General features: G+C 40.8%; 1 protein-coding gene and 1 long non-coding RNA gene across 12 annotated transcripts in view; both read left to right on the forward strand.

Annotated features, from left to right (window-relative positions):
• Positions 1–17,216, forward strand: part of Prkn (parkin RBR E3 ubiquitin protein ligase) — a 1,173,661-nt gene that overhangs the window by 173,923 nt on the left and 982,522 nt on the right. The window lies entirely within an intron of this gene.
• On the forward strand, positions 1,724–16,462 carry LOC125617615. The gene is made up of 2 exons (XR_007348675.1): positions 1,724–3,997; positions 5,070–16,462. It is a non-coding gene; the product is annotated as an uncharacterized LOC125617615 (long non-coding RNA).

Here is a 17,216-nt window from a genome sequence, read left to right on the forward strand (position 1 = left end):
TAAATAGCTTTCACAATTTTTCCTTACAGAGGAGTTTTGTGGTATCATCCCACATATGCTCATCGCCATAAATAACAGAGAAGGTAAAGCTTCTAGCATGTGGCTCGCTGGATGAAGTCCTTGAAGTGCTACTAGATTTGCTTCTGCCCTGATAAAGACTGGGTTACCATCATCTAAATTCTTTAGCCTTTGTTTCCCTTGCACTTATAATGGGATGGTGAAAGCTCTTCAACTTTGTTAGAATTGTTTTTAGTATTAAATAAAATTTTAACTAGGAAAGTTTGACACAAGCAAATTGTGGGACTATTATTAGTTTAATTCAACAAGCCTTTTATTTCCTATGTGCAGTTACTTTATCCCAGAATTTATTCTGTTTGAAGACAACCAAAGGGAAATATACTTGCCTGGGGCCAGGCCCCATGTGTCACATTCACAGTGGCCTCCGAGTGGCACGGCCTGGCACACTGTGGGCTCCTTTTGCTTAAATCTCATGACAAACTGTCATCTCAAGAAAAGAACATATCCTATTGCAGTGGTGTTTGCATTTTTATGTAATGCACTGAGTGCATCTGAATATGCCATTTCATTTGGAGCATACTTTTGCAGGAGTACGTACTGTTCAGAGTCTGTTTAATGAGGGGCACACAATGGTTTGAGATGGCTTCTAAGAGTTGGTGAGTTACTCAAATGTAAAATAGAGGGCAAGAGGATCAGGAGGCACTCTGAAGAGAAAAAACATTGTAAGATCAACCAAAATGATTAATTTGTTGCTTTTGCAATTTATAAGCAGAATGGAGATTCTGAATTTACATAATGTATCATTTTGTAGTCCACTTAAAACTAATTGTGTGGCTCTTGTCTTGCAGATTAAATTAGTATACTTTGTGTTTGTATATAAGTGCTTAAAAGGAAAATTTGGTTATTATGTGTCACTCTTTTATATTGCTTGTGCTGTATAGTATATATTGAGTTTGTCTTTATTCTTTGCCTTCAACTCCATCTCATTGTTTAAATATACATGTGTGTATATGTAAGTGTGTGTGTATGTATTTGTATATATAATATCATTCAGTCCAGCCCACTGATAGTAAGAAATGTTAAATAATTAGTTTTGTTTCCTTATAGGAAAGAAATGAGCTGTTAGCAGGTTTAATTAGTTATGACAAAGGAAAAATACAATTCATTTCAATTAATTCAGTTGAACAAAAAATACTTGAACATATAGAAGACAAGCAGGAGGGGCTGTGGTTTGATCTGGAACATCCTCCCCAGAGCTCATGCATGGAAGGCCTGGTTCCCAGTGCAGCAAGGTTGGAGACAGGGCTTTTAGGCATTGGTTGGATCACAGGGGCTCCGTGTTTAATGCACTGAATTGACGGCTGAGAGGGGTCCCAGTTGGAGGAAGGAGCCCTGAGGGCCTGCCCTGGAAGGGTTTGTCTCGTCCTCAGACCCTTTCTCTTTCTTGGCTTCCAGGCTGTCACAAGCCTCCACACCCTGCCTTGGAGTCGGCCCAACCATCGATGGACTTGTGACACCATGAGCCTAAATAAACTTTTCCTCCTCTAAGTTTTTCTTGTCGGATATTAGTCACAGCAACAAAAAGCTGATTAATACAAAGGGGATATTACTTTTGAAAATAGCAGTAGATTCACTAATTACTTTTTTTTTTTAGAGAGAGAGAGAGAATTTTAATATTTATTTTTTAGTTCTCGGCAGACACAACATCTTTGTATGTGGTGCTGAGGATCGAACCCGGGCCGCAAGCATGCCAGGTGAGCGTGGTACCGCTTGAGCCACATCCCCAGCCCAAGATTCACTAATTACTTTTAAGAGTTGAATTGAATAGGAACATACCTGTAGGTATGGTATTATGAATCTGAAAATATCACAGAGTTGTCAATAACCTTTGAGGGTTTGCTGTTTGACTCGATATTTTAGATTCTTGCCTCAGGTGGAACAATGGACTACCTCCTATTAAAAAGTATTGGAATATTTTGATTTTTTTAAATACAATTTTAGGGTTTTTTTTTTGTTCTTTAACAGAAGAGATTGGTAGTAATACTATAAAATGAGACTATTTGAATGAATGAGATATCTATAAATAATGTCTTTAAGATACTACAAAAGCAAATAAAAATACCAGTACAGGAAGGATTGTGCATCCAATCCTGCAAGTCTGGCCCTCAGGGAGTCTATCCATAGTCCATGCTACAGGCTTTGTTCCAGTTTCTTGCCCTCTGCAGCATTGCTAAACGCCCTCATCCTCCCCGAGGCGCTCCGCTGCCTGTTCTTCTCCTTCTCCTCCTTCTCCAGCAACTGGACCTGGGTTAATTCAGTGATATGTTGATGACTTGCCTCTTCGTAAATAAAAAGCTCTGGTTGTGGTCTGGAGTTCCCATGATAGAAAAGCCCCCTGGCCACCGATCCAGAAAGAAGGCTGAGAGTCCATCTCAGAGGTTGGCATGAGCTGTCCGAGACGCCACTGACGTCTCCTCCTCATCCGACTTTATGCTTCCACCTTTGGACTTTAAATCAGAGGAAACCTTTGTTCATAAAACTTGTGGAAATGGTTGAAGCTAATGGACAGGCCCTTAAATCCTTTCTCTTCCTGTCTTAGCATCTGTATATTTTACGTACTTCTTTGACAAACTCCATTTGGCGTATTTTTTTTTAAAGAAGTGCTGAGCAGGAGATAACCAGTAGGAAGATAGCCAGTAGGATAACTAGTAGGACTGTTTGCATTAGTCCTTATGAGGGTAGAGAGCAGAAATATAACTCAGGACTCAATGTTTGATACCTAATGCTATCACATAATATATAGTAATAGGCATTCTTCAGTTAAGAATATACAAATACATTCCTAGTCAAGGTGAGATGAGATATAGAATCTAAATACAAAACTGTAATAGAAATACACGGAAATTGTATTAGTGACCTTATGTATGATTAGTACGCTTGTTCTTTGACAAGACCTAACATTAGCTATCTTGAGTTCCTATGTAAGTCAAACTTCCATTACAGTTCAAAGGTGAATGAATGACATACATAAATATACTATCCCATAAACTTTGGAGGGAGAATATATTTGTAACTGTTGTTGTAAAATATTTCAAGGATGCAAAAGAGTATAGGAATTATATAACAAATACCACTGTGCCTACTCTTTAGCTAAAGAAAATAGCAATTAAAATTGAAGCCCTGAATGTACTTCTCTCTAATTCTATTTCCCCACTTTCTCTCCAAATTATCATACCAATTATTCTACCCCCTTTCTTGTTCTCCAAACTATTATCTCTGATTCTGTTCTCTTTTGTTTTTCCCCAAACTATTATCCAGAATTTGGAACTTGGCATTCTCATCCATGTTTTTATACCCTTATATGTATATTTACCAATCCATAAATAATACAGTGTTCACATGCTTTTAAACTTTAAATAAATGATATATCACTTGCCTTAAACCATCCAACTTTTTATCCAACTGTATTTGAGATGAATCCATGTTGGTGGATGTAGCCCTGGGTCACCCGCATTCATTGGTGATCAAGAGTTGCTGTACGAAGCATCATTATGAACACGTGGTAACACACTTGTCCTCCAGAGGTGCTCATTCACATGCTCATGCTGTTGAGAATTTGAGTCCTTCCAGGTTTTGTGTGTCACAAATAGTGTTGTCCTGGACATTCTTAGGGAAGTCTCCTCCTTGTTCACACATCCAGAGTTTCTCTAGATCTGATGTGGGATGGTATTTCTGGGCCAGAGGGTTGTGCATCTTCAACTTTACTAGATTTTAAATAGTCACAACCTAGCCAATGCTTAGCATTTGCAGACTTTTAAATTTTGAGTCTAATTGCTATTAATTTTGTATCATTGTAGCTTTAAATTACATTTCCCTGATTAACAGTGATTGAGCATCTTTCCCCCTTTACTAGACGTTTGTATTCATCTTCTAAGCATGAAGTTGGACCAGTGTTCTCATGGGCCTGTGCTTTTATAAGGTAAATTATTTTAGTACTTGGTGTTTACTTATGATTTGGGTGCATAGGTCGTGAACAGTCTGCCAGCACGGGGCTTGTCTTTTAACTTGGATGCCCTCCTTGGTTGTATAACATTGCCCATTTTAATAGAAAATCCATCATTGTTTAAGATTTGCACTTCCCATGTGTACTTTGAGAAATCTCTCCTATGTTGTGGCCTTGACCATTTCTTCAAAACATTTTTCTATATGTTTTAAAGTTTTAGCTTTAGAATATAGATCTCTAACAACTGAAATTTATCTTTGTGTATAATATATGAGAAAGATCTACTTTATTTTTTCACAGTGATAGCCTGTTGCTCATTCTTTTTATTGAATATTCATGTCAAGTGGTGTCATCTTTGACATATAGTGAGTTTCCATGCATGGCTGGAATTATTCCAGACCCTCTGCTGTGTTCCATTTGTCTTAATTGCTATAGCTTTATGCTTCTTTATATCTGACAGAGCATTTCACACCACCCACCTTGTTCTTCAGGAGTCTCTTGTCTGTTTTTGTGAAATATATAAAAGGTACTTCTGTGTTACATATTATTTTCTTTCAGTACTCTGAAGACACAGAGTATAGCATGCATCTTTGTTATTAAAAGGAAGCTGCTCACCTAGTTGTAGTTCTTTTGTAGGTGGTCCGTTTCTCTCCTGTAGCTTTAAAACTTTATTTTTATTATTAATCTTGACACTGATCACTAGCAAAACCACACAACCACGTGTCTGTCTTTGGCTTCACTTAAAATTCACTGTGATTCCTGCACTAGAACATTCATATCTTTCATCGGCTTTATAAAATTATTTGCTAATATATCATCAAATATTGGGTCTCTTACGTAGTCTTTGTCCTCCAGTTCTGCAGTGTCAGATAATTGTACACCGGAGAGTTTGGGCTCTTTTCTGGCCTCTTGCTATTTTCTCATATTTTCCATCTTTGAGTCGCTTTGTGCTGCCTTCTGGATAAATCAATCACATCTATTTTCTCCCCTTAGTCATTTATAAAATTTTAACCTACCCTATTAATCCGTTTTGCATTCCTGTAACCAGAATATCCATCAAGAACAACTGAAAGGTTTATCTGAGGCTCATGCTTCAAAGACCTGCCGTAGATGGCCGACTCCACGGCTGTGGGCCCAGAGCATTATGACTGAAGAGTGTGGCAGAGGAGGAAAGCTGCTCACCTCGTGTCAGCCAGGAAGTGGGGTTGGGGAAGGGGCTAAGGGAAGACGCCCCTTCCAGGGCATTCCCCACCTCCTGCAGCACCGCCCCACCTGCCTACCGTTACCTCCCCGTCAGTCCATTCAAACTGGCATGGGCTGACTAGGCACAGCTCTACAGCACCATCCTTTCACACAAATGTTCCTGCTTAACACAGGAGCTTTGGGGGGACCCCTCATATCTGAACCATAACATATACTGAGTTAATTTTTAAGTTTTGAAAAATGAATATTTCATTTATGGCTGATCCATTTGACTCTCTTCTCCATTTGGCTGCCTTTTTTGATGGTGTTCTATTCTTGTTTTATGTTTCAGTTATTAAGTCTTCAATAATTTGAAAAAAAACTATTAAATGATATTTATTCAAAAATTCTGCGTCTGATGTTCATGGTAGCTATGGGGTGAACTGCTTCTCTCCCATTATGTCTTTGTGGGGTTCTTTTCCTTCCATCAGGTGCCATCTGCGGGAGGCTAAGCTTTGGTCTGGCAGTGCGTCTCCTCATCACAGTTTTAAGTTTGTTTCTGCCAAACACCTGATGTTTACTTGGCCATTTGGAAATACTTTCCTGTTTTGTTTTTTGTGTTTTTTTTGTTGTTGTTGTTATTTTGTTTTTGTGTGTTTGTTGTTGTAGATGGATACAATACCTTTATTTTATTTATTTATGTTTATTGGTGCTGAGAATTGAACCCAGTGCCTCACACATGCTAGGCAAGCACTCTACCACTGAGCTACAACTTCAGCCCCTGAATTTGGAAAGACTTTTTATGTTTATTTCTCAGCTTTGTGGGAAATGGTCCGATGGAAATAGTATATAAATTTGACTTTTTGTCTAAGGAAAATAATTCTTATGGTTGTAAGACTGCAAGAGTTTTGGGTTTTTTCCCTTCGGCACTTAGAAACTAGTATAAGATCTAGCATAAGACCAATGAGATTCCTTCTCATCCACCTGTCCTAGTGAGTAGATTCAGTTTTTCCACCCTTTGTATGAGAAAGAGTCTCAGGCCCGTGGGGTTTTAGTTCTAATTCTGCATGGACCCGAGACGCCAATCTCCTGCGTAGCTGTCAACCAGACTCTATGAAAGCAGCGGTCTTTCCCTGTGTACACTTACCTTTTATTGATATTAATTAATTTTATAGGTTAAGCATCACATCAGCACTAAATGGAAAAAAACAGACAATCTCCATGTACCCCACACATGCACAACCCCCGTTATCATCTCCCCCCTCAACAGGGGTGCACTTGTTATCAGTGAACCCAGGGACAAGTCATTATCATGCCAAGTACATCACTGGCAGCAGTCACTCCTTGTGGTAGACACTCTGTGGGTTTGGACAAAGGGGTGGTGACCAGTATGTCACTGCAGCGTCAGCATTCTCATGGCTCAAAAGTCCTGTGTGCTCCACCTGTTCTTCCCTCCCTCTCCACAACCCCAGCAACCACTGGTCTTTTAACTCTGTCACTCTCCTTTTCAGGGTCAGTCTCCTGATTGCCTCCTTTTACATAATACTGTGCATTTGAAGTCCCCCTCCCAGTTTCTTTTTAAAGCTTGATAGCTCATTTCATTGTGTGTTTAGCCACCAAACTTGCCTACTTTCAAGTCGTGATAGTTATGAGTAAAGCTGCTGTAAACTCATTGTGCAGCCTCTTGGGCGGACATAGGTTCTCAGTTCATGAGTAGAAGCCAGGGAGTGTGATCCGCTGGATCCTGTGGCCAGAGCATGTTTGTTCTGCAGAAGCCGCAGGCTGTCCCATGGCAGCAGGGAGCAAAAGCTCCTCTTGCCATACCCTGCATTGCACGTGGCCATTGTCACTGGTGTGCAGGGCTCATGCATTGTCTTTAACTTTTTTGTTCTCTGATACTCTATGGACTTTCTTAATTTTGTTTGATAGATGAACTATCCATTGATAGGTATATTTATTCTATTTAATCTAGAATTTCTTATTTTATAGATTGAGATTTTTTTAAGTGTAGTTTCAAATCATCAAAAAATTCTAAATTTTATACTTAAAATGACAGAATGATGTAATTATCATATTTATCTCTCAGTATCCATAGAGAATTGCTTCCAGGACCTCCAGCTGATACCAAAATCCAAGACTGGTCAAGTCTTCAGATCAAATGGCATAATATTTGTTTTAACATACATGCCTCCTTCTGTATACTTTAAGTCATCTCTACATTACTTCTAACATCTAACACAGTGTAAATACTATGTAAACTGGAATCATCTAGAGAATAATGAGAAGGAAAACAGGCCTATATATTTCAGTACAGATGCAGTTTTCAGTGGGTTGAAGCAGTGGGTTGAAGCTGCAGAAGCAAAGCTTTCAGATGCAGAGGACGACTGCGTTGAGATCTCAAATCCATCTACTTTCCGAATGGCATAAACAGCATCTTTGTTTTAGGTATTCATCCAAATTCCCCAGGTGATCTTTTCCTTGTTTCTGATAATGAGCAGTCCTTAGAATTCCTAATTCATCCTGAGGTGACCCAAGAATAGAGGCAATGACTGGGCTGTGACTGCACAATCTGGTGTCTCCCCCAGTAATTTACTGTAAATCAGACACTTCAACAGGGGCCCTCCTGCTGCCTGTCATTCTGAACAGTGAGGCAAATCATGAGGGAAATTCCGCAGGATCAAGTTAGAGGTAGTCCCTGGGTTATACAGCACCTAAATTTTGTCTGGACAGCTTGCAAAATAAAATTTTTTAAAAAAAGGGGGCAGGGAACGTAGGGAGGGAGGAAAGGAGGAAGGCAGGAGGCTGGCTGCCTGCAAGGGAGGAAGGAAGGAAGCTCAGATTACAACATTTCCAGAGTGGAGAGTCTCCCAGCATAATGTCTCTCTTTCGAGCAGAGAAATTATGCTAGGATCAGCTTTGATCTGCAATTTTCAGGAAGACCACAGTTAATCACTCTCTGCTCTCTGCCTCATTTACCACTGCCTCAACACTTAGTTCTAGTGAGATTGATATATATATATATATATATATATATATATATATATATATAAATATATGTTCATATTCTTCCCTGGGGAGATTGGAACCTAAGTCACTTGAAATTTCCAGAAATGTAACCCCAGGATGTCTGTGACAAGGTCTATATTCAGTTACTCCACATACGTAAGGGAATGACTAATGACTGTCTCTTCCACTTCAAATTTCCTTGTAATATTAAGAAATACTGTGGAGGACAATGAAAGGCGAAGAACCTGAAAAAAGACTAGAAGAATAATCATTTTCACTTCACTTCTTATGACTCCTAATATTCCATATGTCATTTTAAAAATAACAGATCCTGAATCCTCCAAATTATCCCAAGTTCTGAGTCTGAAGTTTCTATTTTAAAAAGCGCACTAGAATTGTGATGTGCAGGCAAACCTACTGCATTTTTTACCTTTCCGGCTTCATAATGGTTACCACGTAGGGGCAGAAATAAGGCTGTCAGTTTGTATGCACTCACATAAAAAGTGTCGAATTATGGTATTTCATGCCATAGAAAGGAATGATGAACCCCTGGTACGACAATAATGTCGGTATTGCCTACTGAGGACAGGGACATTTTTCTGGCAAAAATGCCATTTGAACCAAAGATTCATATCTGAAGAATTTAATTAAAGGAGCCTAACGTCAAGTGGCCTTACTTTCTAAAGGTTCTTGCAGTCCAACACCACCTACCTCAGAAAATATAATAGAGAACTCCAGAACTCTTCAGTGGGCAAAAAAGGGCGTACACACAGTGTCTGCTGAGTAACTGCTGCAGTGACACTGATGACTGAAGACTCTGAGCAGCACCCTGGCCTCTGCTGCAGGGTCAAGTTGTAGAGCAGCCGGTGTTGGTGGTCAGTTCCAACGAAGGACCTGCCCAACACTGAGGGATGGGCCTCCCTGGCTGAGATCAGGTGTGGCTTCCTGGCTCGTTACAGTATTCATATGCTTTGCAGCTCTCTAAGTCAGTCCTGTCCATTTTTATTCCATGTCGTACTTCAGGTCAAGGTGACTTGGTGATGGTGACGCCCGTGTGCTCTTCAGAATCCCAGTGTTGCTTCGTCCCTCTTGCTCTCTCTCAGTGGCACCAGGAGGTCTCTGCAAGACTGTACTGTTTCATTCCTCTCGTTTTTATTTACAGTGCCTGTCAAGTCCACAGGCTAATGGAAATTTGTTAATGAGTGGCTAGAATCCTAAAGTTAATGTACAGTGATATGAAAGGCCATCACTTGGCCAGGCCACCAGATATAGTTCCAGGAAGGGATGGTTTGCTGATTCCCAGTGGAGGGGGAGAAGGAGGAGCAGGCGCAGAAGAGGAGGAATAACAGCTTCCCTGTGCTACCTCATGATCCTCCCCAGGTACCTTGGAGAGGCCGCCTCTCCTCCCACGCACACTAACAGGATGGGGCCGCTTTCCATCTGGTTTGATCTGATCACTATAACCAAGTAAAAGGAGCTCTTCATTTTATATTTATTTGCAAAGCACTTTTTAACCTTACAGCATTCTGATGATATAGTAATTTACTTTCAAAGATTCATTTTAAACTGTGTCTACAATTTGGTCCAAATGTGAAATTAAAATGTATACAATTGATATTTAATTCACTTCAATGTCTATACACATAAAAATAACTATCCCCAGTTGGGGTTCTTTAATACCCCCAGTTAATGAGTATCCCCTGTCCCTGAACACTTCAGTTATCGAGAATCTACAACTATATAAACAAGCATGTTGAAAAACAGAACTGTGTCCTGAAACATACTTAATGTTTTTCAAATATGAATAAGGCATAAGTATTTGACATTGCTTGTTTGTTATGTTATTTAGAAATTCTTAAGATTTTGTCAAATTAAGATTGGATTTGTTTTTAGGATGGAAAATATTGAAACTAAAGGGTGGTCAGGTAAACTTTATTATAGGAATCAAAATTATATAAGGTTCTACTCTAAAAATAAATATCAAAACCTTTAATATTTCAATGCTTGCCAGGAACCAATTTGAGTTTACGTAGGCTTGAGAAGGTACTAAAATTCTAGTTCCCAGTTCACTTTGTTGTCAGAGACATGTCAGACACTCTCTAATGAAGGTCAAGGACTTTTGAATGGGACATGTATTCATCAGGGTCTCTGGGGATCCTTTGTGTATAGTAAATCAAAGCCACTTGAAAACTTTCTTATGTCACAACCAGTACCATCATCCAGTTTTCTTGGTCAAAGAAGCATTATAATTTGTTATTTCATATATACTATTATGTATCTGGGTCTGTAATGGGTCGTGGACGTTGAAGAGCATCCCTTTCCATCAGGACTGAGACCATCAGTTGGAAGAGTGAAAAGCCGATAGGCATTTTTGGCATTGAGTTTTAGCTTCACCACTGCTTATCATGGGATGGAAGGTAAATCAACATTTGTAAAATTTAGCTTCTTTAAAGAAGACAGAATAACCAAAGTCAAGTTAGAAATCTGACCTACAGAGTATTGTGAAAGTGAAATAAAATAGTATTTGCAGAGCACCTAGCACAATTCATGGCACAGAGTAGGCTCTTAAATGCTGCTCCTTCCAGTCCCCCTCCCTCCCTTCCTCCCTCCCTCCCTCCCTTTCTTCCAACACATAGTCTGTCATTAATAAAACATTGTGCATAATGAATTTCCAAGTGAGCGTGCTTCTTCTCACAGTTATTAAAAGTCCCCCCAAGGTGTGTGGAGCAGACTCCCTGTGGATGGGGGTCCGGGTGGAGAACTTGCAGACACCCCTCCCAGGGGCGAGTGTGGGAGGGAGGCTGTTTCCCTCCAGACAGCAGTAACGGATTGACCTCAGTTTTTCCTTGAGCATGGCTCTACCATTCTGCTTAGGTTTGCAGTTCTGGTGTTTTAGATTTAATAACAGAAAAAGAGAATACAGAATAGAAGACTGACAATAGAGTGTTACCAGGATTTCAACTGATTTTTCTGGCTACGGAGAAAAGCTACAGAATTAAAACTATTCAATACTCCCATTTTCTTCCTTATCTCTGGTGGGTGATAATTATCCTACTTAAAATTTATATGATTCATACCTTTAAAATGAATAGGGATACCATATTATAAATACTTGCCATGGCTTCCTGTACCAGAATCTCCTAGAATGGAGGTAGAGAAGGCAGTTTTTCCTGCAGGGGACGGAGGTCCCAATTCGTCCCTGAATCCCTAGGAGTCCATGAGGAGTCTGCACTTTCAGCAGCTCCATGCTAGCTGTGTGCTAGCCAAGTGTGAAATGCACCACTGTGGTCCCCCTCCAGAGGGAAATGACCCACCTCTGACTTGGCTGAGGTCTCCTCCTGGTCATGGGCCAGCGCCCTTTTTGTTGTCACCAATTATTTGTATGATTGAGCACCTCACTTAGGAGTTTATCTTTATTTTTTTTATTTTCATCTTGGTAGTGGAGCTGGGGATTGAACCCAGGGCCCTGTGCATGCAAGGCAAACACCCTACTTACTGAGCTGCATCCCTGGCCCCCTGGGGTTGATGTTTTTCATGCAGTTGAAACTACAGTGTTGATATTTTACATATGTAGCTTCTGTATTATGACTCTTGTATGGATGTGAGTACTCTAAAGCATTATTAAAAATTCTTCCACTTTGTGCTTTTTATTTTGTTATGTGGACTTAAAATTATTTATTATTATTTAAAACTGCAGGTCATTCCACACACGGGGTCAGATGGTGCCTGACACTATACAGACAGATTGCTTGTATAGTTTTCACTGTTAAAACAGTGAAACCAAAATTTGTTGCCAGCGTGGCTTTTCCCGAGATCATTTCAGATGATTCTAAAAGAAATTCTGAAACATTTACCTTTTATCTCCATAAGTTTAAATACGTTTTAGTGTCTGGCACTAGGAAGGTCGGGAAAGAGTCCTTGTGAGCTGAGGAGTGTGTGCACAGCCACCCACGATTGCACCCCTGGTGCTCACTACTCGGCCCATTGGCTGACCCTCCTCTGGGGAAGGCTTTGCCCTAGGCACCAGGACTCAGAGACGGCCAGCATCAGCAAGGCTGCCGCCCCACAGGGCTCACGCACACAGCCAACAGGACAGCTGCACTCTGTGAGAACACTGCCCGGGAAGGAGGGATGGGCAGGGTGGCAGCTGCTTCCGGCCCTGTGCAGAAATCCAGGGGCCCTGGGAAAGAGCATAGGGCACCGCCCTGAGCCTGCAGGAGATGCCAAGGCAGGGCAGCGCTCAGAAAGCAGAGGCGGCCCAGGGGCCTGCAGCAGCTGGGCACTCCAGGAAGAGGAGCCAGGAAGGTAGAGGGCAGCCAAGGGTCTGGAGTGGCCGGTTCTGCCTCAGCCTGGGAACGCGGGGAATCCCAGGGGGGCGACTGCAGACCACCCTATAAATAACGCATTTCTGAAAAGTTTGAAGTTCCCAATAAATTATTTAAGTAAAAGAGAACACTCTTTCTCAAAAAAGTCTACTTTGACTCATGTAAAACAGAAAATGAGCCCGTTCTGATGCCTGCTGCTATTTCTTAACAGCTTTATTGATCTGCAGTTCACATGTCATACAATTCACCCACTTAAGTGTACAATCCCGTGGCTTTTAGTATCTCCACAGAGCTGTGAATCTGTCACCACAATCAATTTTAGAACATTTTTATCAGCTCCAAAAGGAACCCCAAACTCACCTCCAATCATTCCCTATTCCTTCTTCCTTTCATTCCCTGGCAGCTATTAATCAGCTTTCTGTGTCTGTGGATTTATTTTTCTCTTCTGAACATTTTGTGACTGGAATCGCACATGTGTTTTGTGTGAATGGCTGCTTTAACTTAGCATGGTTATTTCAAGGTTCATCGTGTGATAGCATGAGTCAGTACTTCATTTTTACTGCTATATAATATTCCATTGTGCATACATACCATATTTTATTTACTTATTCAGTACTTAGTGGATAATTGGATTATTTCCACTTTTGACAACATGAGTGATACGCTATGGAGACTTGTGTACAGTTTTGGTGAGGGCAAAGATTTCCATTTCTGTTGGGTATACCTAGAAGTAAAATTGCTGGGTCATATGGCAGCATGTTTAACTGAGGAAATGTCATACTACTTTCCAAATGTTTGTTATTTGCATTTGTTTTGCTTCATATCGATAATCAAGAATCACAGAGCACTGAGAAGTCCTCTAGGTGGGTGACAGTACATGAAAACACGATTATCACTTTCTTACTCGGTCTTGGAAGACCCTGTATGTGAATACGAGTTAGGTTTCTAAACTGAAGATTTGTAAATACCCTCAGAAACTGAGGTAGATACAGAGAGGCAAAAAAGTTAAAGGGACCATCCAGGAAGAGGGTTGTCAAGTTACGGCACACAGAGGCTCCTAGGATGTCCCATGTGGGAGTGCCTATATCCAAAGGGCACCATCTGACCCTGCGTGAGGAATGACCTGCAGTTTTAAATGCAGACTTCTGCTCATCCAAGTGGATCAAACATTTTGAGTTGGAAAATCGCGTGTAAGTTTTCCTTGTCTATGGAGCAAGCATTTCCCTTTAACTGTTTCTTCTCTCTTACTGGGTCCTATTCTCCCACAGCATGTGACAATGTGATTGTTTTGATGCATTTTGCAAAACGTAGATCCCATCAGAGAACACAAGGCAGCTACCAAGAGTAAAGGCAGCCGGCTATCACAATCAATATATTATATCAAATTCGACACACGAGTGTGTTTTGACTTTGATTCAGACTTTGGCATATTTTCTTTTGAACTTTTGAAAAAAAAATCCCCACATTTAATGAACACAGGTAGGATATAGCACATGCACTGTGACATTGGCCATCATCACAAGGAAATGAATGACAGCTCCTTGGAGTCTTGGTGCTGTGGTTTGCAGCTATTACCCTGAGCTGTTTGAATTTCTTCGCAGCCTGCATCTGTTTAATTCAAATTGCACACATGTCTCTCTGGACTGTGATTTCCTCCAGCTGTTAAGACAGGGGAGCAGAAGATCGACATCTTTAAGACAGCTGTTTAACTCAGCAGACTGCTTGTGTTCATCTCTGAGATTGGGCTACATATTTCAAACAGATTCCTATCCTTTTCTTAATAAAAACTTTCTCTCATTGATTATTAAACTAGTCTTTTCAATGTATCTTAAACCCTTTAATCTTCTATGCAGAGAATCTAAGAATGGCCCATCTTTACCTAATTTCCCTTTTAGAAGTAAAAAGATGAAGTATGATGCTTGCGTGATATTACCCTGAATCTGGTCTGAGTAAGTAGGAAAATTAATAAGAATAAGAAAAAAAAATTAAGAACATTCAAGAATAGAGATATTTCCCAAGAATTTTGGAAAATTTGGTTGATATGAGGCCCAGGAACTTCACACACACACACAAATCTTAAGGCCTATCGACTGGTTTACTTGAACTTATCAAAATGCTTCCAGATATAATGTATTTGTTTTCTCTTTTGAAGGCCTACAACTGTAAAAGGAGACAGAGGCAAATCTCAGGACACTGCCTCCAGCTGTAGTCAGAATCCTAATTTCCTTCTTGGCACAGATCAAGTGACTTGATCAGAGTGATTAGCCACCCTTACCTCCTCTTAGCAAGGACGGGCTCCTGCACAGCCTGAGCTGCTTTGCTGTGATAATCTTTAACGTCACTGGGGACAGGTGGGACCGGGCACCAAAAATATAAGCACTTAAATTTAAAGCATATATAATTTAGGAAAATAGGCTAGAATGTGAATGCAAATAATAACCCCCAGCGGAGCTGTTGTGACAGCAGTAGTGTAAACGGAAGCCAAGAGCCTTCAGGACAGATGCTCACAGGTGCCACACAGATATTTTCCAGTAGGATATTGGAGGTGAGGCCTTTGTAAGAGTACTGTTCTCTTCCTGTCAAAGTTATACCTGTAGCTCACGCTTCCCAACTGTATCTAGTCCTAACTACAGACCGTCCCTTGGCCCAATATAAGAATTAGCCAATCGTGTGGACTGTGACCCGCGCTCCTCCTATCAGAGCAAAGGGCAGTGCAGCTTTGGGGATGAACAGGGGGACTGCCCGCAGGCCTGGTGCTTGCCCAGTGAGGGCGGTGGGTGCCCTAATGTAGGAGCTAGGAGCGAGGCCTTGGGACAGCTGATAAGCACCAGGGACTTCTCCGGCACCCTGGGGTTCCTAACAGTCTTGGAACTGGCGGGGCCTTTGGGGCATTGAGATTTTTCAAGGATTGAAATGAAGTGCCACCAAACATTAGGACTTAGCGTTCTGTAGTCTCTGCAAAGGGAAGATGCCCATTAGCAGTGTCTGATATTTACGGGGACCTCTCATTAGTCTCAGAATAATATATTATAAAACAGATTTCCTTGGTTAAATTTAAGGCTCCTGATCTTTACCTCTGAGTTCAATGATACCTCCCTCGGCCTTAAACAGCGGCTCAAAGCAGGAAGCTGGCGGCAGGGAGGCGCTGGGGTACCCCAGTCAGCTCACAGCTCCTCTGGAGCGCACTGGCAAGGTTTCCCCACCTGGTTCCTTCAGCTGCATCCTGGAGTTCAGAGACACAGAATGAAGGAGGTAGACTCCTATTACTTTTGAAGACGGTTGTTACTAGCATTTTGCCATCACTCAGGAGAAGGTGAATATTTTAACAACTTCCTAGAATCAGATATTCTTTATCTTATTAAATACAATAATTTAATTTTTCCTGGTGTATAAAATCAAAAGTTGGGCCACAAAGTATGATTACACCTCAAATGATAGAAGATCTGTTGCTTTTTAAGACAGCTGAATCCCCCGACGGACGCATGTCAGTAAGTTTTAAGAGAGCTCACCATGGGTTTAGCACACAAGCTGAACACTTTCCATCCTGATTGCCTCCTGCTCCTGCTCCATAGACAGCATTATTCTAAAATGTCAAGGACTCACTGGGTTGTTAGGTCATGACCCTAAACCCCTGGACAACCAGACTTCTACATAGCTCCTTACCTATCACAGAAATTCACTTAAAACAAGAGCAACAACAGTCTGAACCAGTAGTCACGCTTTTTAAAAATTTGCATTAGAGAACCACCAGTTCTGCCTGTTTCCTAAAACCTGCAGCTCTGCATCTGAGTCCTGGGCTCAACACCTCCCCACAGCTGGGCAGCCCAGCGCAGTGCTCTGCCTCTCAGCCCTCCACCTGGAGGGTCTCGCCCCATTTCTGGACTCAATGACTCTGTTAATCTAGGAAAAGTCCCAGGTCAACCCCAGAAACCACTTTCAGTTTTTTGGGCATGTGATTTATTGTGTAGATTTTATGGCACTGATTTTAATAACCATAAATCACACGTTGCCAGTGCTGAGTTCACCTTATTTTTCTGTTTTTAACAAAATTAAGATCTCATTTTATCAGCAACTTCCCATCTGTAATTGCTGCTTTCCAGATCACAAAATACGATCTTGGCTGTGAAATAGAATAACATAATTTTCTTCACAGGAAATTTCTTTCTGAATATTCAGACATTGTATTTAATTTAAAGCAAAGGGATTTCCAGGGTCTCAGCTAGCGTCAGGATTAACAGATTCAAACTCCCAACACAGGACACATTTTTCATGATTTTAAATTAATTTAAATGTGGCAGGGTATTGGGCCTGAGGAGGTTAGAGAAATAAGTTGGTGCCCCTTGAAATAAATTCAGTTCAAGTCACTGATTCTTTGGGGCCCTTCTCCCCTAATAATTTTAGCTAGTGGAGGTGATTGGGGCTTTTTAAAAACTGCAATTTGAGTCAAAGTAAATTCTGATCTTTGATTGCATATTGTTTTGAGTATATACTTTTTATTGCCAAATTTGTATAATTGTTCTTGCAGGTGGCATTTAAGTGATAGTGATATTTTAAATAGATTATTAAAGAATGCCATGTTTTGGCTTCTGTAATTTATCATACACAATGCACAGTTGACAACTGTCATCTCACACAGTACTACAGATCTCCTTGGGGTAGAGCAGAAAACCTAACATCTGTTA

Source organism: Marmota marmota, unplaced genomic scaffold (assembly GCF_001458135.2).
Source record: "Marmota marmota marmota unplaced genomic scaffold, marMar, whole genome shotgun sequence".
Lineage (NCBI taxonomy): Eukaryota > Metazoa > Chordata > Mammalia > Rodentia > Sciuridae > Marmota > Marmota marmota.